General features: G+C 37.5%; 1 protein-coding gene across 7 annotated transcripts in view; it reads right to left on the bottom strand.

The window, feature by feature from the left end:
* The window catches only part of LOC132155156 (E3 ubiquitin-protein ligase mib1), a 70,689-nt gene that overhangs the window by 26,082 nt on the left and 32,031 nt on the right, over positions 1-12,576 (bottom strand). The window lies entirely within an intron of this gene.

The raw sequence follows: 12,576 nt of genomic DNA, 5'->3' as shown, positions 1-12,576 counted from the left end.
TCATCCCTAAATCTTTACTAACACTGTGGCGCCAGCCATACCTTGCCATCATATCTAACCCCGTCAAGTACCACAAACCCATCCAGGATTTCCACCCCTGCCCAAAATAGCCTGTCTAAGTGTCCTTCTGTTATGTTTCCACCCCTGCACCTCTCCTTTTGGCCTGGTATTGGATAGGCTTCTCAGAGGAGGGGGATGAGACAGGGCGGTGTTGACTTGTGGAATGTGAGGAGCTGGAGCAAAGATTCATTAGAGAGCTACTGAACATTTCATGCTGCCATGCAAACAGTTATTGATCTCTAGCACACAGCATTAGAGCTCTAGAGAAGCTTCTAGAATAAACACAACCAGGTCACAAAAAAAAGGAATATGGGGGGTTACATGTAAAAAGAGGGGGAGTAGGGGAGGAGAATCAGCACACTTGTGACCAATCACTTTTGCTGAGTGGGCATTAGCTCTTGCATGTGACCTCTGGCCTGGTCTGTGTGGCTAAAGCCCAAATCCTGCTCACAATAGCTTCCTGTTCCACTTGGATCAACCTCATTTTTGGACCTCAGCAACCATTCTGACATACAACTGAGAATGTGGTTAAACAACGGACAACCAGGTAGAAAATGGGTGAAAAACATTGGACAAACAGATGGAAATGGGTAAAAAGGAGATGCATAGCATGTTCAGGACACTGTTACATTAGAAATGCATCTTTTTTTCTCCAAGGAGTCCTTTGAACTTTCATAGACAAGAACTGCAGGCAACAAGGACAGCACAGGACACCTTTCCCCTAATTTTTAACAGGATTTTTTTTGATCCAAAAAAAAGCAAATAACTCTATGGAACCGTTCTTTTCCAGATTCCCTACGGATACCCCCCACACTCTCTCGAGGACAGCCAAGGTCAACAGAAGATACAAAACTGAGTGAACCCCAATATGTGTAATGCGCACTGGGAACACTGTTGGAATAAGGCAAAAGAAAAAAGCATGACCTAAAGAATCTGTGAAAGTCACTTTATGTATAATCCATTGCATTCTGCAGGATGGTAAAAAAAGAAAAGAAAAAAGAAGCCACTTATCTACTGATGTGATTAAACATGTTTGGTTTAAATAAGGGCCGCGCTAATCAAACATCATATCAGAGAAGGTAAGAAAACTCAGCTGTGTCTGGGGCTGCCTACTTGGTGTACATACTTCTTTATGTGCCCATATGAACATATGACAGCTATGGAATGTAAAGAAGTATGTATTCTTGGTCAGGTGCTGATCCTCAGTTTTGAAATTGTACCATAATTCTCTGCATCACTGAATATGGGTACATGGAAACAGTGTGATGAATTTTGTAACTGGGGTGCAGAAACTTACTGCAGCAGTGCATTCGAAGAGAAGTTGCTGCTCTTTTAGTGACATCATTAGCGGTCCACACCACCTCTCCCAAATTTAGCAACTAACCTGCATGATTGTCATGCTATAGTTCATTTCTGCAGGTAGACTATTGGTAGATAATGATTTGCAGGTGCCCACTTTCTTGGTTGAAAGAATGACTTCAGTCACTGCTTCCTCAAATATCCAATAACAGCTTGAGACATCGCCATAGGAACAGGAGCTCCTTTCATTATTGGAGGGTTTGGTGCATTCTTAGCTTTGAAATGTGGCCAGCTGCAACCAAGATCCTGTTTTTGCAGGAGTGGCATGCACCAGAACCATTAATGCCTTCGTCTTTTTATGTCCCTTAAACGTTTTATCTCACTACAGGGAAGCTGCTGAGGTAACAGTTCCATAAAGGTGAGCAGAGCTTGGCTATTAAAAAGGAAGCTTCTCTCACATTGTGGGATAGTACCGTTGTCTGTTTCACCCTGACACCCGTTCCTGCCCCTATTGTTCATGTTTGCTAGGCTTGCCAAATGCTTTGCTGGTGCACAGAGTAGTCAGATTAGAGCATGGAAAAGTGACAATGCAGGATCAGAGTTGGGTCTGCCTGTCAGCTGATTCCAATTGTCCTACAAAAGGTAGAATGGGGGCCTCTTTTTCACTTTTGGACTGCTGGTGTGCAGCAGGTCACAATGAAAATCATTGTAAAAACAGCAGAGTGATTGTACAAGTAGAACAAATGTATTACACAATGCTGAACCTTTAAACCGATCAACAGGTGATCAAACAGTTGTGGGAGGGGACAAGATAACAGAGGACAATTATACTTTCAGGGGTTTGAATGCTTCTCTACTCCGGGTGTTTGGTAGCACACCACGTCATCTATCTACTGAGGTTACACTTCATTCATGATGACGACTAAGGTCAGAGCACCACTGCAATTTCTTGCATAGCATCTTATAAAAGCTTCCGTTTTAAATCTCTCACTAACTCGTGTTACCAATCAAGAAAAATTTCAAGTACGCATTGTGTGCAAAGATACAGTAAAGGTTTTTGGTCATGGCTTGAGCCTGGGAGAGCTTGTGGCCCATTTTTCTGAATGTCAGACACTCCTGTCTGTCCTCTGTAGGGCTGTGCTCTTTCCATTCTTGTGCACTGCTTGCTTTATGGTTAGCTCCTGTCAGTCGTGTGGCTGTGTTTCCTCTTTCTCGCCGTCAGACTGAGTGACACCCACAACAGATGCTGACATTATCAAATGCTCAGCTGCTGTCCCTGGCTTTTGCCCTCTTATGGCCAGTGTATTTGGGGGCCGAACTTTGTCCAGAGTGCCGCAATCGAGAGTCTGTGTAACGCAGGGAGGGGGATCTGTGATGCAAATAGCACTTTACTGACCTTTCTCTAATGAGTGCCATATTGAGCTGCAATGAACCCTTGCTTACACTCTCAGCTGGCCACCTGCTAAGGAGCTAAAGAGGCTTTTTGGCTGCCTCTAAGCTAATGGACAGTTGACTGCATCTTACAAAGCAAAACTCTGGCTTGTTGCGCTCACTATGCGGCACCAAATTGTTTTGTGGAGTTGCTTCTGTCCCGGACTGTGACTGATATGTAGTACAAATATCTTTATTAGTCATTGAGCAGTCTCAGAGGAGCTCCCACCACACTCCCTTATTGTATTAAGTGGGCAAATTAGCCCAACATTTCAGCTGAGTATGACTGAATCTTTTCCAAATTTAGAAAGTGACAACTACGAGCCGCGGCACATGCTGACATCTTGATCGCCCATGTGACACTGCCCTCAGCAGGCTCAATCAGCTGCTGTAATTGCTACAAGACTTGTGGACATTTGACTCAAGAGCACAATGATAGATTATTATATTTCTAAGAAAACCTTTGGAGTGCAGTGAAATGTATTTTTCATAGCTGTAGAGAATGAAGCCTGAAATGAGCCCATGTGCCATTTCATGTCATGTTTCACAAAGTTTTACTGCTTAAGGTCATGAAACAGGGTCACATAAGCTGGTTCTTGTTAGTATCATTAACAGCAAACCACAATGCTTTGCTAAAGCTGGTAAAATGGAACCAAATCACCTTTTCAATGGATTTGGTCCCCTTCAACCAGCTGTAGCTATGCTTTGATGACAACATGAATGAATGGTTTTTAGCTTGCTCTTTTGCTTCCGCAGCAACTGAAATTATATATTCCATTAATTACAGAGTGACAAAGTTTATTCTAATAAATGCTACTACAAAGAACTGTGATTGCCTTTTCTACAAGCCAAACATTTTTAACAGAAAAAAGTGGGTTAAAATATAAATGCATCATTAAAAAGCAAGCAGGGAAACAAAGTTCTGAAAAGAAGGTAATGTGACGCAATGGGGGATGTAAAGTTTGGCTAAGACAGGTGACTGACATCCAGATAACTGAACAGTACACATGGAAACAGAGAGCAGGGAGAGGAGAGGACAGCAGTTGCAGCACAAGCTCACTGCGACACATGCGGGTAGCCTGCATCTGCAGATAGGGGAGTGGAGATGAAAGCCAGATGCTTCTAAGTGTGGGGGGTTATACACACAAATCATACACAGAGAGAGTCCACCAATTATGGCCCTATGGCACACTGACGCAGCGCAGGCATGCGGTGTGAACCTCCCTCTCCTCTGCATCAGAGCAGCATCCTTCCTTCAGTCACATGGATCGCAACGCTGCATCATAATTTCACCCGTAATTACGCTGATCTGCCACCATGTCATGCTGAACCTGTTCTGCACCACTATGCATATCATATATCATTTCATATACAGAGGAAATTGACATATCCATGAACTTTTTCACATTAAAAATTTAGGTTAAAATGTTTATGATAACTGGTCACTATTTCTATTAAGATTTTCGGTTTGTTTAAATCATTTTTAGTTTCTATTAAATAATTGTCGTAAGCGTAACAAGTGAAATGAGCTCATTAAATGGTCAATGACAAATAAGTGTATACAATAAGAAAAGGTGAATTAAAATAATATATATATATATATATACATACATACAAACACACACACACACACACACACATATGGTTTAAAATTACAAATTCTTAGAAATGTTCATGTTGGTTTTTAAAAACTGTTCTACCATTTTCAATAAAATGTTACATTTAATGGTTCATTTGAATAAACTCAATAAAAATATTGTGTAACCAAATAATAGCATTATGCTTACACCTACATGTGAGTGTACTTTTATTTTAACAAATATCATGAAAGATTCATTTATATAAAGAATTCAAGTCACGTTTGCAAGGGCTCCCTCTACCATTTTATTTTGCTTATCATATAATTATATATAATTATATATATATATATATATATATATATATATATATATATATATATATATATATATATATATATATATATATTAGTGCTGTCAACGTTAACGCGTGCGATTAATTTTTGTCTGGTTTAACGTGTCAAAATATTTAACGCAATTAACGTAGCATCCGTATTTTCCGTTGGCTAGCTTTACATTATATGATCACGCTCTTATTCATTTAAATGCTTTTAAACATTTCAAGCACGGCAAGACAAAAGAGAATGCGCTGTCTGTGAATGCCCTTATGTGACACATACACACGTACACACACACACACACACAGACACACACACACAATGCATAGACAGGGCGCCAAAATCCAGTTCTCTTAAGCGCTTGAACTAACAATAAACATCCCAAAGTGCCAGTTTTGTCGATTATCCTCATAAGAGCAATCTTAAATGATTTATATAAAGTCTAAAATGAACAAAAAGAGTTGTGAGAGAATGAGGCGAGATCCATAGACAGTATATAAACGGTGAGATCCGCGTGTCTGTCTGCTCTTAAAGGGACAGCAGCCAATAAAGCTTCCTGTCAGTAAAGTTAAAGAACAAAGGGAACAGAGAAAATGACTCGCTGCTCTTGACTAAATAACTTTTGTAGCTTTAATAAGGATTAACTATTTAATTTATAGTTTATGCAGTGCAGACTGCATATAACTTTGATAACTTTATTACATTTCTGTATATTTCCTAACTGTTAAGACAGGAAGGGCAGGAGTAAACATGACATTTATTATGGGTTTATGTTAGCATTGTTTTAAGTTTACTTAAATTAAAAACTGTTATATTTTTGAAGCCTAATAATAAATGTAAAAAAAAAAAAAAAAAATCAGTAGCTGTATTAATATCAGTAATACTGGCCTTCATTCATAAAAAGATGTCATTTAAACAAGTATTTAAATTTAACTGTGAAATTATTACATTAAAAAATATATTAAAAACGTACAAAAACATTTCTTTTTTTTATTGCGATTAATCACAGAAAAAATGTGTGATTAATCTAGTTAAAGTTTTTAATCGATTGACAGCACTAATATATATATATATATATATATATATATATATACACACACACACACATACACACACACACACACATATATATACAGTCGTGGTCAAAAGTTTTGAGAATTACATAAATATTGGAAATTGGAAAAGTTGCTGCTTAAGTTTTTATAATAGCAATTTGCATATACTCCAAAATGTTATGAAGAGTGATCAGATGAATTGCATAGTCCTTCTTTGCCATGAAAATTAACTTAATCCCAAAAAAACCTTTCCACTGCATTTCATTGCTGTCATTAAAGGACCTGCTGAGATCATTTCAGTAATCGTCTTGTTAACTCAGGTGAGAATGTTGACGAGCACAAGGCTGGAGATCATTATGTCAGGCTGATTGGGTTAGAATGGCAGACTTGACATGTTAAAAGGAGGGTGATGCTTGAAATCATTGTTCTTCCATTGTTAACCATGGTGACCTGCAAAGAAACGCGTGCAACCATCATTGCGTTGTAAAAAAATGGCTTCACAGGCAAGGATATTGTGGCTACTAAGATGGCACCTAAATCAACAATTTATAGGATCATCAAGAACTTCAAGGAAAGAGGTTCAATTCTTGTAAAGAAGGCTTCAGGGCGTCCAAGAAAGTCCAGCAAGCGCCAGGATCGTCTCCTAAAGAGGATTCAGCTGCGGGATCGGAGTGCCACCAGTGCAGAGCTTGCTCAGGAATGGCAGCAGGCAGGTGTGAGCGCATCTGCATGCACAGTGAGGCGAAGACTTTTGGAAGATGGCCTGGTGTCAAGAAGGGCAGCAAAGAAGCCACTTCTCTCCAAAAAAAACGTCAGGGACAGATTGATCTTCTGCAGAAAGTATAGTGAATGGACTGCTGAGGACTGGGGCAAAGTCATATTCTCCAATGAAGCCCCTTTCCGATTGTTTGGGGCATCTGGAAAAAGGCTTGACCATCAGTCCTGTGTCATTCCAACAGTAAAGCATCCTGACACCATTCATGTGTGGGGTTGCTTCTCATTCAAGGGAGTGGGCTCACTCACAATTCTGCCCAAAAACACAGCCATGAATAAAGAATGGTACCAAAACACCCTCCAACAGCAACTTCTTCCAACAATCCAACAACAGTTTGGTGAAGAACAATGCATTTTCCAGCACGATGGAGCACTGTGCCATAAGGCAAAAGTGATAACTAAGTGGCTCGGGGACCAGAATGTTGAAATTTTAGGTCCATGGCCTGGAAACTCCCCAGATCTTAATCCCATTGAGAACTTGTGGTCAATCCTCAAGAGGTGGGTGGACAAACAAAAACCCACTAATTCTGACAAACTCCAAGAAGTGATTATGAAAGAATGGGTTGCTATCAGTCAGGATTTGGCCCAGAAGTTGATTGAGAGCATGCCCAGTCGAATTGCAGAGGTCCTGAAAAAGAAGGGCCAACACTGCAAATACTGACTCTTTGCATAAATGTCATGTAATTGTCGATAAAAGCCTTTGAAACATATGAAGTGCTTGTAATTATATTTCAGTACATCACAGAAACAACTGAAACAAAGATCTAAAAGCAGTTTAGCAGCAAACTTTTTGAAAACTAATATTTATGTCATTCTCAAAACTTTTGGCCACGACTGTATATATATATATATAGAGAGAGAGAGATTTTTTTTTTTTCATGTTAGTCACACCGTATGATATATAAGAAAAAAGTAGTAAAGCAATAAGATATTATGCCTTAAACTACTTAAGGGTTTCTTTTCAATAAATTCATTCTCAGGCTTGTGATCAGCTAAGAACTAAAAAAAAGAAAAACATGAACCAAATAACAATTATTAAAAATATTCCTATAATAATATATACTATATATACTAATTATACTATAATAATTATTAGTAAAATATACGGTAAAAAACCGGCAGCTGTGGTTGCCAGAATTATACCGTAAAAAATACGGTACCTGTTTACGTTTTTGGTAAACAGGTTCACAGTTTTTTACCGTTAAAATCACAGTCATTTTTTACAGTGTATATTTTTACAGAATAACAGTAAAATTACAATACTGATGATTATGGCTTAATTTCTTTTCAAACGTTAAACTACAGAGCTTTTATTTTGGTGGAAAAGTGCAGGGAGACCTTAAAGCTTCTCTTCTGTAGACATTTATAAATGATTGGCATTAAACATTAGATGGGTGCAGCATGTTGCATTTTTTAAATGCATGTTATTAGTGACCATGTTATCAGCATTTGCTGAAATGGAAACATGTGGCATGTTAGACTTTATAAGCTGCAGCTTGCATACATTGTTAGAATTCTTTAAAAAGATATTGACTAATTGGTGAGTGAGGGAGGTTAATCTAGCAGTTGTGTTATCCTAAGCATATCAGCCAGAGTCAGAGTGCCAAACGGCAAATAAAAATCAGTGCTGTTGAGTATTCATTATTCATTCTGGACTGGCTGGGATGCTGAGCGTATCCTCCACACAACTGCTAAATGGTGCCACTACCTCATGAACTGCCTTCAGAATGCAATGCATAAAACAACATATTTGGAAACTTAGCATTTTGAAGTTAGCAATTAACGCCATTTCAAAATTGTAATCTTTCATACAGTCCCCCACCTCTCATGTGGGTCATAGTTATCAGGTTTGAATTAGGGATGCACTGATTGTTCGGCAAATGAAATTATTTGGCCGAAAAAAAAAAGAAAAAAAAAAGCGTAAGGAAAATCTGCGCTAAACTTATTACTTGTCAGTTGCTCAGTTTCTGTGATTTTTTTTTTAAAGGCACGTGACAATGTGACACGTGCGACAAACATCTTTCCAAATTCGTAATGAGAATAATTTATAAATCTGCATTCTGTTGTCAACAAAAAGCAACAATGAGATTTTCTTGCGGGTTTCTGCCAAAATAAAAGAAAAGCAACAACTCCATCAACATTCATAAATGATAGTGTTATAATTTTACTGTTGCTCTGTAAAATAAAAATTAAAAAGACCGTAATAATGATAATAATAATTACCCTACAACAGCTATATTAATACATGTATTATAACATTCACAAATAGTGTTCAAATTAATTAATTAATTTTTAAAAATTAATTTAACACTTCAGAATTAAGACATGTTCACTGATGTGTATTAAAGTCATTGTATGGCATTTTTAATGTATTTTGAAAAAAATTATCTATCTAAAAAATTTAATAAAAAAAGTCCCAAACACTGCATAGCTAATAATTATACAAATATTAGGAAAAAATATATTTCAGATTAACTTTTAATTACTATTGCAGGATGTGTGTGTGTATATATATATATATATATATATATATATATATATATATACACACACACACACTATAAATACAAAAAAGACAAAATAACCGGGCTTAAAATAAAACAGAAAAGTTGCAATTCACCTGACAATACAATGGAGGCCCAAACAGCCCATAATAATCTGTGCTGATCATTTGCTTTCATATTCAAGGGTTTCTCTATAAACATAAAACCAATCATTGACCAATCATTTTCATTAGTGTCAAACTCTATTCCTATAATATCGTTTCCACTAGCATTGGATGTGACTGCTGGCTAAGGCCTGAACTGCTTCGCTGTAGATCAGCACACAGCAGTGCATCCGAGGGTGAAAGTCCATATGGCAGTTAACAAACAGGTTGGCCCATTTGTACAGTAGTTATAAAGGCTGTGCAGCAGTTGCCTCTGCAGAGCCTTTTTGTGGACTCTGTTATGAGTCATGGGCTATTAATCGTACTGTTTACAGTTCTGGAGCATGACTGCCTTCCAGCAGCCATCCAGTGAGCCACTGAGAGGAACCAGTCCTGCTCTCAGCCTGGGACTGTCATAAACACACAGGAAGAAAAAAAAAAAGAAAACATACCCAGGGTGCAAATTCACAATGTATAGATAAACATGGGAAAATTTTAATAAAATCTCAAAACTAAATAGACAGAAAAAGCCAGAATGCGGGTCTTTTTTCAGCTGTACATCTTTCAGAGTTTTAAAGAACATTTAAATGAATAAAGTGCATATGCATACCAAAAGTCAACAGGTTTGTTTAATTTGTCTGGCTGTTTAAAATTCCTGTCTCAGGTTACAACTGTGTGAAGTAAGGCTAGTACTACCTACTGGTTTTAAGTGCAAAAACACTCAAACACTCAAACAAGTTCTTAAGACACAGACACAGTGACTGACCCTGACAACAGACACCTGACATGTGTGGCTTGTGGATTCAACAGAAAAATGAATATCTTAAAGCAGAAAACTTAGCATAAAGTTCCACTAGACTAACCAATAAAGTTAGTTTATGACCTAACCACATACCGAAAAATAAACCAACAAGGACACAAGCTAAGCAAAAGCCTTCAGACCTAGTAAATGCATACTCAAGTCTACGCTACAGGACTGGACTAAAAGGCTTCAGCAGCACAGGAAAGAGCAGAGAAGACTGCAGTGGTGGGAGCTCATGCGAGAAATACAAGTAAATGGTGAGCTGGAGGAGAGCTATATATCTCAAGGACTTTCTGATGGGGAAGGGACAGTTCTGCTCCCAAGCAAGGCTCTACTGTGTAAGCGAGTCATAAATAATAACCCGGGGCAGTTCTTCATCCACACAGTCAATAAAGAGGATCCCCAAGTTGCCATTGGGAGACTGAAGCAAAGACTGATCATTTCACTGAGGGATTTGTAACTTAACTGTATATAGCAGATTTGTATGGCATAAAGGTGCAATAATAACAATAAAATCAATGCTCATTTTATTTGCAATGAATAAACAAATTGGCATGGCTACAACTCACACATTAATTAATTCAATGTTTAATCCGTTTAAGGTATTTCTACAAATTGAAATTAGGGTTGTGACGATGAGGAAATTTTCCCACCAGTTAATCGTCGTGACAACACCGGTAATAACAGTATCACCGTGGGGGCATTCCCTCTTTTCCTCACTTTCCTTAGTTTTTAAATAGCTTGTAAAAGCGGCGTGCCTGTTTTATTTTCACTTTCAAATAGCGGCAATTCGCCGTAAAGCAATTGTTCTTTTTAGTTCGTTTGAATTTTCCCTATTTTCCTCGCTTTCCTTCGCTTTTTAAATAGCTTAAAAGTGTTAATTATGCTTTATTATTCGAATAAGCGGCAGTTCAGAGTCAGCTTAGATGCAACAACAAAATACGTCAAACTCACTTTATCCTATATATAAAACATTGAACTTTTATTAACAAAACAAATAAAAATACACCATGCTATAGAGCAGGCTATACCTAATATAAAATAACAAATAACTTAAGTTTAAATAGGTATACAAAACTGGAAATAGGCTTAGTAAACATGTGTATAATAAATAACCAAATAAATAAGAAACGTAGAACGTTTATAAGCAAAACTAGTAAGAAAGCTTGGAAGCACGGCATACACCTTGATGTCAAATAAAAAAAATAAATGACACAAAGTTTAAATAAAGTAAAAATTAGCAAACAATGTGGAACCAATTAAATAAACAGATGTTTAAAAAAAACTTAGATAAACGGCAAAGGTCAACAGGCTATTTTAAAAACCAAAATATTGCCAAACAGGCGCTTTTGTATTCCGATTGGAAACTAAATGATCCACCATCGTCTTGTCTGTCTCACCTCACTCTGCCTGTCAGTGAGCTCTCCTCACTGGATAAATGAAATCTGATTTGTGATGCGACTGTCATTCGGCACGCTACATTGAGCAGCTGCGTTCATTTTTTAACTGTAGTGTCTGATCTTTTACCGAACTAAATGATTTTTATTACTATAAAAAATAAAAACGATGGTGGGGGTCAGTGCCGCAGTGGGAAAGTCTATTTGAAATACTTATTTATTAATGGACACTTTTATATAAAGTACTGTGCTTGCTTTCTGCCATTCTATGAAAAATATGTGGTAAAGGTGTTGATCTGATCCAGGAAATGACAAGCGGAGACTAATGACAAGCATAAGGCATAATTTGATCTGGCCATTTAGGCTGCAGCCAGAGAAATGTGCTAGAGAGCGGGAGGATGAACTAAAGTCTTAAAGGGGTCATGAAATGCATTTTTGAATTATTTGATAATGTTGTCTGAGGTGCATTTATAATGTTAGTACGATTTTTACCTCAAAATCGTCACAATTTAGAAATAGAGGCATTTTCTACCCTGATTTTAGCTCTCTGATTTGAATGGGTCTGACTTCACTGGAAACATCTTTGCATATGAAATAAGCATTACATGTGAAGCTCTCTCAAAAACATTTACTAGGTTTTTACTATTACAGCTGTTGAGATTAACCTAATTATGAAAAAGTGTTGATGATTACAACATTATGTTGAGATCTACTCCTGTCACATGAAAGATTGCAGCAATGAGCATTGTAGACAATGACAGACTGTTGAGAGAGCATAGATGCAGTGATGAGTGATCTCATCATTGCAACTTGAGGTTTGCACTTCCACAAATGCTCTCCTCATAACATTGCAAACACGGTGTAAATAAGAGATTTATGGTGCAGTGTAGAAAAGAAAAAAAGCCTTCTTTGATTTTTAATTTAATTTAATTTAGGCATTCGAATAAATACGGTTACTTACATGTTGTGCTATTACTGTCAGGCCCCTATCTTGCAGTTAAAGTCTGTTTGGAAATCTGTATCCTGTACTGCTCTTCTCTCCTACTCTTCTCACTAACGCTCCAAAAAGGCGATGATGTAGAAGTAGGCGATGATCTGATTCTGCTTTCGCCACACTATGATGTCATAATGTGACAACTCAGAAACGAGTCATTTTCTGATCTTGGTTTCAATAAAAGCCGCTTTTGGACTAACAA

This window comes from Carassius carassius, chromosome 12, assembly GCF_963082965.1.
Source record: "Carassius carassius chromosome 12, fCarCar2.1, whole genome shotgun sequence".
Classification (NCBI taxonomy): domain Eukaryota; kingdom Metazoa; phylum Chordata; class Actinopteri; order Cypriniformes; family Cyprinidae; genus Carassius; species Carassius carassius.
This window is presented reverse-complemented; position numbering and strand designations above follow the sequence as displayed.